The sequence below is a fragment of the Aquarana catesbeiana genome, linkage group LG02, assembly GCF_042186555.1.
Source record: "Aquarana catesbeiana isolate 2022-GZ linkage group LG02, ASM4218655v1, whole genome shotgun sequence".
Taxonomy (NCBI): Eukaryota; Metazoa; Chordata; class Amphibia; order Anura; family Ranidae; genus Aquarana; species Aquarana catesbeiana.
The window spans coordinates 161,926,883-161,938,171 of record NC_133325.1 but is presented as its reverse complement, the minus strand read 5'-3'; the positions used below and the strand labels follow the sequence as shown (position 1 = coordinate 161,938,171).

General features: G+C 41.7%; 1 pseudogene; it reads right to left on the bottom strand.

Moving 5' to 3' along the window:
* Positions 1 to 1,867: 1,867 nt before the first annotated feature.
* LOC141126564 (E3 ubiquitin-protein ligase TRIM36 pseudogene) lies at positions 1,868 to 9,499 on the bottom strand (annotated as a pseudogene).
* Positions 9,500 to 11,289: the final 1,790 nt, after the last annotated feature.

Sequence of the window (11,289 nt, the reverse complement as noted above, 5' to 3'; positions counted from 1 at the left end):
CACGTGTCAACACCCATCTGTCCCACCACGTTGCCCTAACTTGTTAATATGGCTGTAAAATGTTTACCTACTTAACCACCAATCCAGATGTAGCTCAACTGCAGATGCTGGGAGTGAACCTCAAGCCACAGTCAACCAAACTGTAGACCTGTCAAAACACACTTGCAACAGCACCTCCAATCTAACACCTACAGCCCAACAGAGCCAGGAGTGGTGGGCCAAGAGTAAATTAAGGCTTTAGGGCATCATGGAGGGAAGGAAGCATCAAGGAGATATTAGGTTTGCTTTAAAACCAATTACCCTGCAAGTTTCTACTAAATTAATGCTGTGTATGGTGAGCACTGTAAATCAGCATAACTTAAATTTTACTGACTACAAATAAAAAACGCTTAAAATATATGATGAATTCTGTTAAAAGGATATTCATGATTCAAAAAGATGAATGTGATGTCCAAAAAACAAGCTGACATTTCACTGTAAATCTAAAAGTTTTACAATAGCCCTTTGCAGTCGGTTACAAGACACTGGTCACCGCCCACACCCATAACTGGCCTTCACAGTAAGGAGCACATGGAGGGCATATACATACAAGAAAAAGACAATTCCATAGCTCAACTCACCAACCAGTCTGCTGACCAACCAAATTTACCTGTCTAACCGTATGTTAAAGGCAGGGGTTTAGTTAGCACACATTTGCAAACGCATGTGAAAGCTGCAAGGCCTCGTCAAGGCACCCTGTATTACTTGCAGTCCTAACACTAAATTTATAAGTGTCTCCACAGTGGAAGCACATGCATTGAATGGATAGGTGTGAGACAGGTGAGCCAGGAGGCCGCCCTAGCCCCCTTAAAGGGACAGGACACACACTGGACACCCAGCAATAACAGCAGAGGCGTCCAGTGTGTCCCCGACCCAAATATACAAACGGTAACAAGACACTGGTCACCGCCCACACCCATAACTGGCCTTCACAGTAAGGAGCACATGGAGGGCATATACATACAAGAAAAAGACAATTCCATAGCTCAACTCACCAACCAGTCTGCTGACCAACCAAATTTACCTGTCTAACCGTATGTTAAAGGCAGGGGTTTAGTTAGCACACATTTGCAAACGCATGTGAAAGCTGCAAGGCCTCGTCAAGGCACCCTGTATTACTTGCAGTCCTAACACTAAATTTATAAGTGTCTCCACAGTGGAAGCACATGCATTGAATGGATAGGTGTGAGACAGGTGAGCCAGGAGGCCGCCCTAGCCCCCTTAAAGGGACAGGACACACACTGGACACCCAGCAATAACAGCAGAGGCGTCCAGTGTGTCCCCGACCCAAATATACAAACGGTAACACGGTAACGGTAACGGTTTGTATATTTGGGTCGGGGACACACTGGACGCCTCTGCTGTTATTGCTGGGTGTCCAGTGTGTGTCCTGTTCCTTTAAGGGGGCTAGGGCGGCCTCCTGGCTCACCTGTCTCACACCTATCCATTCAATGCATGTGCTTCCACTGTGGAGACACTTATAAATTTAGTGTTAGGACTGCAAGTAATACAGGGTGCCTTGACGAGGCCTTGCAGCTTTCACATGCGTTTGCAAATGTGTGCTAACTAAACCCCTGCCTTTAACATACGGTTAGACAGGTAAATTTGGTTGGTCAGCAGACTGGTTGGTGAGTTGAGCTATGGAATTGTCTTTTTCTTCTTTGCAGTCGGTTGTTTTGAAAGCCTGGACAAACACGCAATCCTGGCCAAAAAACTATTTGTCACCAGGCAGGAGTCAAACGGTGGAACTACATTTAAAAGAAACAGACCAGTGCAAACAAAACATGGACATTCAAAAGGCATCTGATAATTTTCAATATTTCCTATACTACATTTCTTGAGAATAGTCCAGTTGCTTCGTAGGGATGACCTCATCCAAACGACTGACTCCACCTCCCATCAAGGCAAAAGCAGGATACATTGTTCTGATGCAGTCAACATCCCTCTCATAAAGGCATTCCATGGTGTCCGCATCAAAAAAGCCAACTTTTCCTTTATCATAGTCCAAGCAAACCCCAATGCGACTAGGAAGGGGTATGGTGCATTCATTTTTAAGCTGTTGAAACATTAGAGGCCTTTGGGATAACAAACTTATTAATTCCTATGGTTGCCAAGGTAAACGGTTGAGATGCATCAAAGGCAACATCTTCACTGCCACTGTCATGGCCGCTGTCTTGATCATACCTTGGGCTGCTGATGTGGATTGTGTGATTGTGATTGTGGATTGTGTGGATCCACAATGTGGATTGTGCAGCCATTCTTGCAATTTGATGTCCGATGCAACTCCGACCTTGACCATGTATGAATAAGGCTCTACAGAGAAGGCCCAGAAGTACTTCCCCTTAGTTATGCCAACATCAGCAATGATATAATCCAGGCACATATAGCAGCCCACTTGTACTTGCTCTGCTCCAAGTAGCAGGGGAAGGCCAGCTATGCTTTCCACAGATGTTCTTTGTTGTACCCACACTTGTCATCAAAAAAAAAAAACTGAACAGGGGGCGTCCTTAGTACGACCTCCTTGCTGCGGGGACTACACACAGACTTTTTGAGTCCCTGCACTCTAAAGCAGTAGGAACTGTTCAGATCCAGATCAGACGGGACTTTGTTAGTACTGGTTGTTTCCACTTCATTCCACATTGGATCTTCATTTTTGTCAAGCTTTATGTATTCAAGAACGTAACTGTCTGCAAGACCTGAGTCATTAGGCCTGCTCCAACATATTTTAGCACTGTTGTAGATCTTTATTTTTCATTAATTTCAGGCATCTCCAGAGCTTTATTAAATGACAAGTCACTTAGCAGATTTTCTTCCTTGGAAACATCAACAAAATAATCTTCAAAGCTGGAATCTGCACCTGGGTAAAAAGTTTTCAAGGATTCTGATGCCTTCTGAATCCTTGTGTACAGCTGCTTTGCAGTCTGAACAAAACATGAGTAGTCAGTTTCTTTTAACACTTCCTGTGCATAGCCCACAAGCCCGTTATTCTCCAGTAGACCCTGGTATTCTTTCATTTGGTTCTGCAGCCTTTCTAGTCGAGTAGACTGGCAATCCTGTATAGATTCAGCACAAATGTTTTCCTCTCTTCTAAAATATTAAATAGCTTTTCAAAGTTGTATGTTGCTTCCTCTGTAGCTCGTTCTCCATTGCTCTCAGTGCGCTTTATCAGGATCTGCAGTTCAGACATTTGGGTCTGAACTTGGCTTTCTTTGCTGAAAAAGACACTTTCTTCCTGGTTTTTATGCAGAGAGACGGAGAGGCTATCGTGTGCCTGGTTGCTTGCACTTACTAGGGAATAGAACTTGGAACAAATAGCGGGACCCATCAGGGTTGTGTACGCTATGTAAGCAATTGATTACGGCGGAATTTCACCTGAGAATGAAAGTTCCACTTATCCTCCCCCCCTTTCTTTATTGTAAACTTTTTTTTTCTGGTTTTGACAGGTACCCACCTCAGCACCTGCCCACAACCTGCAGGGACCCAAAGATCGGCAAAGACTGGCCTGGGTGAAGACAGCGCTGAATTCCTGAGCTAGTGTCTTTTCATTAAAAGTCAGCATCCACAGTATTTGTGGCCTTTAGGGTGGTCTGATACAGTAGACTACTGAAAGACAGCCATGTAATGTAAACACGAGGTGTGCAAAGGATCATTTATTTACCATATTGTGGAGGAAACCAATTCAGCTTGAGACCCAACTTTTTTCCTTCATAAGTAGTGATGAGTTCAGGCATGCTCAGATCCTAGTCCAAACCCGCCTGAGTCATCCCACCTGGAAGCTGTCATCTGGACAGTGCCAATCATAAGCGGCCAAGGCATTCCCCACCCGGCACCTCCTGTATACCTGCAATGGCAGGACGGGGAATCCCTTGGCCACTTATAACAGTACAGATGACAGCTTCCTGGTTGGATCACTCAGGTGGGTTCAGACCAGGATCCGAACATGCCTGAGCTCATCACGACTATTAAGGTTTTGCATACATTACAGCTGCATATGATTTTGATATACAGTATGTAGTGTGATATTTTTAAGTGTCCAAGAAAAATAATTTTGTCTAGCAGGAAGTCTTTTGATTAACTATGCATACTTATTTTTAATTTTAAATGTTCTGTCATACACTAGCTAAGCATGTTAAAGCGCATTTGTGTTTCATAGGAAAGCAATACATTTCAATAAAATTTAGTTTGTTATATTTTTATGTAAACCGGAGAGCAGAAAGGTAAAGAACATTACATACTTATACATTATACATGAGTCCCTTCCAGGCATAATAGTCTGTGTGCATATTCATCAATGCAGTATACATTATTCATGAGGGCCGCCTCACGTAAACATTTTGTGATGCAGCTGGTAAGAGAAATTTTATTAGAATGCATTTTAAACATGAGTTTACAGAATAGATATAGCAATCCACAAAAAAAATACACATAAACATGTTACAATTATATATATAGCATACTGTATGATTAATAAATGTGTCAAAATGATATAAATACGTTAGAAACTACTGTATATGAATAATGCAAATGGCAAAGTTACCAGGCAGTACAGTACTCTTTTCAAATAAAAATAGTTCTATGTTTTTCCACTGAAGTGGATGGTAGTAGTTTCTCTGAAAAAATGGATAGTCAGGGATCTAGCAAAAGAGTCAGTAAAATTTTAAAAATCCCATTTGGTCTATTGCATAGAAAAATGTGTAAACTGCAACAGGGGGGAAACCTTTCATGTGGTGTAATACTGCCATTTACAAAGTGTTTTTTTTTCTATCTGAAAGCTTGTTTTTTTATTTTTGTAGAATACAGACAATGACAATGATTATTTAATAAGCATGTAAGTGCAAAAGTGTGATGTGCATTACACTTTACTAAAGCCAGACCAGTATGAGATTCTGATTGGCTGCAAAGGATACTTGCTCTTCCTATTCTCTTACTGAATGTATGTCTCATTACTATGCTCATCCAATTATTTCACCTTAAAGGAGTTGTAAAGGCAGAAGGTTTTTAATCCTAATGCATTCTATGCATTAAGAAAAAGCCTGTTGTGTGTAACAGCCACCCCAGCACCCCCTAAAACTTACCTGAGCCCCATTTCTGTCCAGCGATGACCACGAGTCCCTCTGCTGCCTGGGACTCTCCCTCCTGATTGGCTGAGACACAGCAGTGGTGCTATTGGCTCCTGCGGCTGTCAATCAATGTCAGTTAGCCAATCAGGAGAGAGAGGGGGCAGGGCTGAATCGTTGGTCTGTGTCTGAATGGACACACAGAGCTGCAGCTTGGCTCGGGTGCCCCCAGAGCAAGCGCTTGCTCAGGAGAACACTTGTCAGGATGGAGGGGTCAGGAAGAGGGACCCGAGAAGAGGAGGATCCAGGCTGCCCTGTGCAAAACCACTGCACAGAGGAGGTAAGTACAACATGTTTGTTATTTTTATTTTTTTTAAACTAGACTTTACAATTACTTTAATGCATATGGCTATGGAAAAAAAAACAAGCTATATCCAAACAGGCACCTTGGAATACAAAAACTCATAATAAAAACCCTGCTTGGGCTCAACCGACTCCAATGACATAAAAGGGGATAAGGAAAAGAGGAAAGGAAATACACAGCCCACTGTGCAAGTACAAAAAGTCAACATTTATTATATCAAAAACACATAAATGGAATAGCCAATGATAAAAATGGAATCATTCACAACGTGTCAATCATACTGTGATAAAAACCTCACCATTCTTGTCCCTATGCAGTGACAGTAATATATATATGTAGCAAGGAATATTAGAATTCAATACAATATCTTCAATCCTGAGCAGCAGTAATAAATTGAAACATGGAAATTGCATGCATGTGAGTAGGATGTAGAGTTAGGTTGGCTCCCAACGGGAAACGGATCCTAGGAAGATCAGACCTGTATCTTGGGAAAGAGGCACGCTGTGGTAGTTGTTTTTTTTTTTTATAATCAAAATTTTTTTATTTTCTGTTATACTTTTCACAATTCACAATTAAACATCCTTAATTTCATATTTTACAATAATTACGCAGGATTAACATATTAAACATTAATAAGAGACCAATTGGTAACATCGTTCTCTTACAACTGACCCTATCCCCTCCCCCAAAAAAAAAAAAAAAAAAAAAAAAGGGAATGAAAAAAACGCTGCCTGTCTCAACCCCCTCCCTCCCCCGACATATGTTCAACAACCAAATATATCCTGTGATTGATGAGATTCCCAATATTTGTGCGTATCGGTCTGTGTATCCAATTCCACATTGACACCCCCACCACCTACAAACCAACACATTAAACAAGCCTAAAACATACCAACAGAAAAAAAAAAAAAAAAAGGGGAAAACCCCCAGCCCCGTCCATACATTCCCCGTGTTTATTATTGTTATTCTGTAATTGTTCCTCACTTCTAAGAAAAAAGAAAACCCACCACACTCGTACATACCCTGTGATTATTGTTAATTATCCCATAATTATATTTATTGGCCAATCATGGCCTAGTTCCTCACTTCTATTAAGTAATTTATTTAAAGTGATCCAATTAATCCTAAAATACCTTCATGTGTTACCCCCTATTGTGTAAGAGGCCACTAACGGCCATATTAAATATAACATCTATAAAAAAAAAAAAAAAATACCCTAGGTGATTGGCATAATTCCCATTGATTGTGTGTTTCAATCTTCATATCCCCTTCCTTAGTGACGTTCCCTACACCATGCGCTTACAAACCAGCACATTAAACAACAATAAGAAAAAAAAAAAAGGAAACTAAGAGACATTCACCTTGCCACCTCCCTCCCCCCTTTCACCAAATCAGGTATCTCATTATACGGGTAAAAGGGACAGGGAGGAGGGGAGAGACAGCAGTCTAAACAAAATAAATAAATAAATAAATAAAATAAAAAAAAAACATAAAAAAAAAACCAATTCCTTCCTTTTCCTCCCTGGCTAAACCCCTATGCAACTAATCCAAGGTATTTATATGGCCCTGGCTCCCTGCACCTTCTCGTTTCATATTTCCCTCTTAATCTATCCCCTGTACACACTGTAGCCAGCCTGCCCACATGTTCTCAAATTCCCCTTTTTTGTCTTTAACTACATGAATCCATCTTTCCGCTTCCATTGTCCGGTTGACCTCCCTTTTCCAATCCTCTAATGTTGGGCAGGTAATCTGCTTCCAAAATCTTGGAATTAATACTTTGGCTGCATTTAATAAATGTGGTGTAATGCTCCTCCTATAGGCCTTGATTGTGCCAGTTGTTCCATAAAATAAGAAGTCCAAAGGTGTATACTCTATAGATCTAGGGGCTAACCTCTTGATCCATGGTGCAACTGCTTCCCAGAATTCCTTAATCCTGGGGCATTCCCACCACAGGTGAAGAAATGTACCCCTTTGCTCGCACCCTCTCCAGCATCGGGCATCTGCTGTTGGATATATCCTATTTAATCTTGCTGGTGTCCTATACCACCTTGTCAAAAATTTATAGGCCATTTCCTGAGAATACGAGCTTATGGATGTTGAATAAGTTGATTGGATCATTTTTTTAATTTGTTCGTCTGATAGTACTTTATTTAGTTCTCTTTCCCATTCCCTGACAAAGTATGGGATTGTTTTCTTTTGGGTACTAAGTATCAGGCTGTACATCTGGGACAACATATGTCTGCCTTCCCCCAGGTGTACACACCGGCTCTCAAACCTAGTTATTGTATTTAATGGTCTCAGAAGGGGTTTCATTTTTTTGAAAAAACGTTTCATTTGATTGTATCTCCATCCTGTTATAGATATATTCCCTAGTGCTGTAACCAGCTCTGAATAAGTTGCTAAGGTCCCCCGTGGGGCAAACTTGCCACAGGTGACATCTCCGTCCCTCCCCCATGCTCCCAGGAATCCTCCTCCCTCCCCCGGTGGGAACCATGGGAAACCCTCCAGTGGAGCTAAGGGGGACACCCGGGGGGAGTACTCTCCTGTTTTATTTAGATTATCCCATGTTATCAGTGCATTCCAGGTCAGGGGGGATGTCCATTTCGAGAGTCCTCTTTCCGTATTCGGAATCCAGGGAGCTCCTGCCAGGTTCCTCCCCGCTATAGCTTTCTCTAATGGGACCCACATTTTACTAGGGGAATCATGACACCAATTCAAAATACGGACCAGCGACATTGCCTTATAGTATATTGATATAGCAGGAAGGCCCAATCCTCCTTCAGCCTTACTTCTACACAGGATGTCATATGTCAGCCTTGGTCTTTTATTATTCCACACAAATGCTGTAAAAGCCTTCCGTATCTGTTTAAAAAAAGATTCCTGGTAACTTAATCGGAACTGTATGTAACATACAAATAATTCTAGGTAGTATACACATCTTAATGGCACTCACTCTTCCAAACCATGTTAAATATTGTCCTGTCCATTTCTTTAAGTCCTCCCTTAACCCGGCTATTAGGGGAGTATAATTAAGATCATACAACATTTTTTGATCTGAGGTGACATGAATCCCTAAGTAAAACAGTGAATCTTTCTTCCACACAAAGGGGTATTCCCTCTTCAATATCCCTGCCATCTCTTGAGGGACATGACTGGGAAGAAGTATTGATTTTTCATAATTGATTTTAAAATTAGATAGCCTACCATATTTACCTACTTCCTGCATGAGTGACACTAGGGAAGTCTGAGGTGCTGAGAGGTAAAACAGCAGATCATCAGCATAGGCTGATACCTTATGCTCCACGCCCCCCACGCCTATTCCCCTTATCTCCCCATTACCTCTAATCTTACAGAGAAATGGTTCTAACATTATAGCAAATATTAGCGGGGAAAGTGGGCACCCCTGCCTTGTTCCGTTTCGTATGTTGAGATAGTCCGAGATTGTACCATTCACTTTAACTCTTGCTCTTGGATCTGCGTAAAGGGCCATTATCCATCCCATCATACGGTCACCTAGACCCACTCCCTTCAGAACTTCTTTCATAAAGCCCCAATTCACCCTATCGAAGGCTTTTTCTGCGTCCATCGATAGTACGATCCTTGGGGCTTTCTCTGGACCGTATTGTATCCAGTGGAGCAGATGAAGTGCCCGGATGGTATTATCCCTTGCCTCACGTCCTTTTACAAAACCTGTCTGGTCGGGGTGCACCAAATCCCCTATATGTTCTTGCAATCTCATAGCTAAAATTTTGGCAAGCAATTTAGTGTCTGAGTTGAGCAGAGAAATAGGCCTATAATTGGCGCAGTATTGAGGGTCTTTCCCCTCTTTGGGGATTATGGTTATATACGCCACCAGGGCTTCTGGGGGCAAAGAATTAACTGCATTAATAGAGTTAAAATAGTTACATAGCGGTTTTATCAACTCCAAAGAGAATTTTTTATAGTAAGCATTTGTCAGGCCGTCCGGGCCAGGACTTTTCCCCGCTGGTAGGGCCACTATTGCGCTGCTCAACTCATTCACCGTAATTGGCTGGTCCATTTCCGTCTTAATCATCTCAGGTATGGTCGGCAAAGATGATTCCCTGATATATTCTCGTGTTTCCTCCCTTCTTTGATCTTCTTTATTTCCTAATTGAGCTGTCTCCGGTGTCTGAATGTTATATAGGGTCTGGTAGAATTTATGAAATTCTTTCGCTATGGCTTGTTTCCACTACTTTCCTGTTATGAATTAATAGATTATGAACATGTCTAGAATCTTGCTGCTTTTTAAGTTGTTTAGCTAATAGTCTCCCGCATTTGTTACCTTGCTCATAGAACCTATGGGCAAAATATCTATATTTATTGTTTATTTTACGATCCAGACATTGTGCAAGTTCTGTTCGAAGATGCCCTAGTTGTTGGATATCTAAGGGATCTAAGTTTTTTTTTATGTTTAGTCTCTAATATGTTAATTTTCTCCAATAGCTCTGTCACTTCCCTTTTCCTTTCTTTTTTAATATAGGCTCCATAGGCTATTAATTCTCCCCTTATAACTGATTTATGAGCTTCCCACACTGACTGCTCAGACACCTCTCCTGGCGTATTCCTTTCAAAATATTCCCGTATTTTTACTATTAACTCTTCAGTTATCTTTTTGTTATCCAGTAGCGATTCGTTCAATCGCCAGGCTCGTTCTATATGCCCTGTCTGGTTCGGGAAGAATGTTAACATTATTGGGGCGTTCATTATGCAATGCCCGCCAGCTATCAACCAGATGTTGGGTGCGTAGGCGTTGTTTTAAATATTTTAGGGCTCTAAAAGATATGGAGGTTTTCCCTGATGTTATGTCTAGACCTGGGTCTAGTACCATGTTGATGTCTCCACCCAGGATCAGACATCCCTCCCTGAATTTCTCCAGCGTCCTCAGCATTTCGACAAGAAATTTAATTGTTCCCATATTTGGAGCATAAATAGCAGCAAATGTATATCGCTGGCCATATATTGCCCCCTTGACAAATAAGAAACGGCCTTCTCTGTCTGTTTGAACAGACGTTAATACCCATGGGCAAGTTTTTCTAAATGCTATTGTGACCCCTCTTGCCCTTGCAATCGGTGATACTGCATGATACCAATGGCTGAACATATGTCTCGGTAGGTTAGGTATTGATTTCTCCCTAAAGTGCGTTTCTTGAAGAAATGCTATGTCCGCTGCATAATGTTGTAATTCATGCCAAAGTTGGCCCCTTTTATGTTGTGAGCCCAGTCCCTTCACATTATAGGATACAATCCTTAATGGTGCAGCCATCCTTCAAGAGAAACCAAAAAAAGGGAGCCAATACCATATTTGCCATTTGCCTGGAGGAAACAAAACAAAACAAAACAAAAAAAAAAAAAGAGAAAAAAAAACAGAAAAATCCCAACCCACCCTTCCACCCCCCCTCCCCCCAGACACTCCAAAAGTATCTCCCCATTCGGAGTATCTTATCTAACTGGTGGAGGGGTCCGGGCACACCCCCTGTGCCAGATCCCCTCCATCCCCTCACTAGTACCAGTTCAACCAGTCCCATTATATCGGGACCTACCTAATGGGACAATATAACCCCACGGGTCACCTTCTAATTCCCTCCTCCCCGAACTCTTTCTCTTATATTCTCCCTGTGTCTAAATCTTAACTATATCAACTAAAAATCCTTTTTTCCTTTTTCCCTCTCTTTTCCCATCTCTTCCCTCTCTCTTCCTTCTCTTTAATATTAGTGATTTCTTTGTAGCTGCTTCCTATACTATGTCTTACCCTCCAAAGATCTGCGTATGTTCCCCTCTTCACTCTTACAGTAATGGCTAATTTCCTCC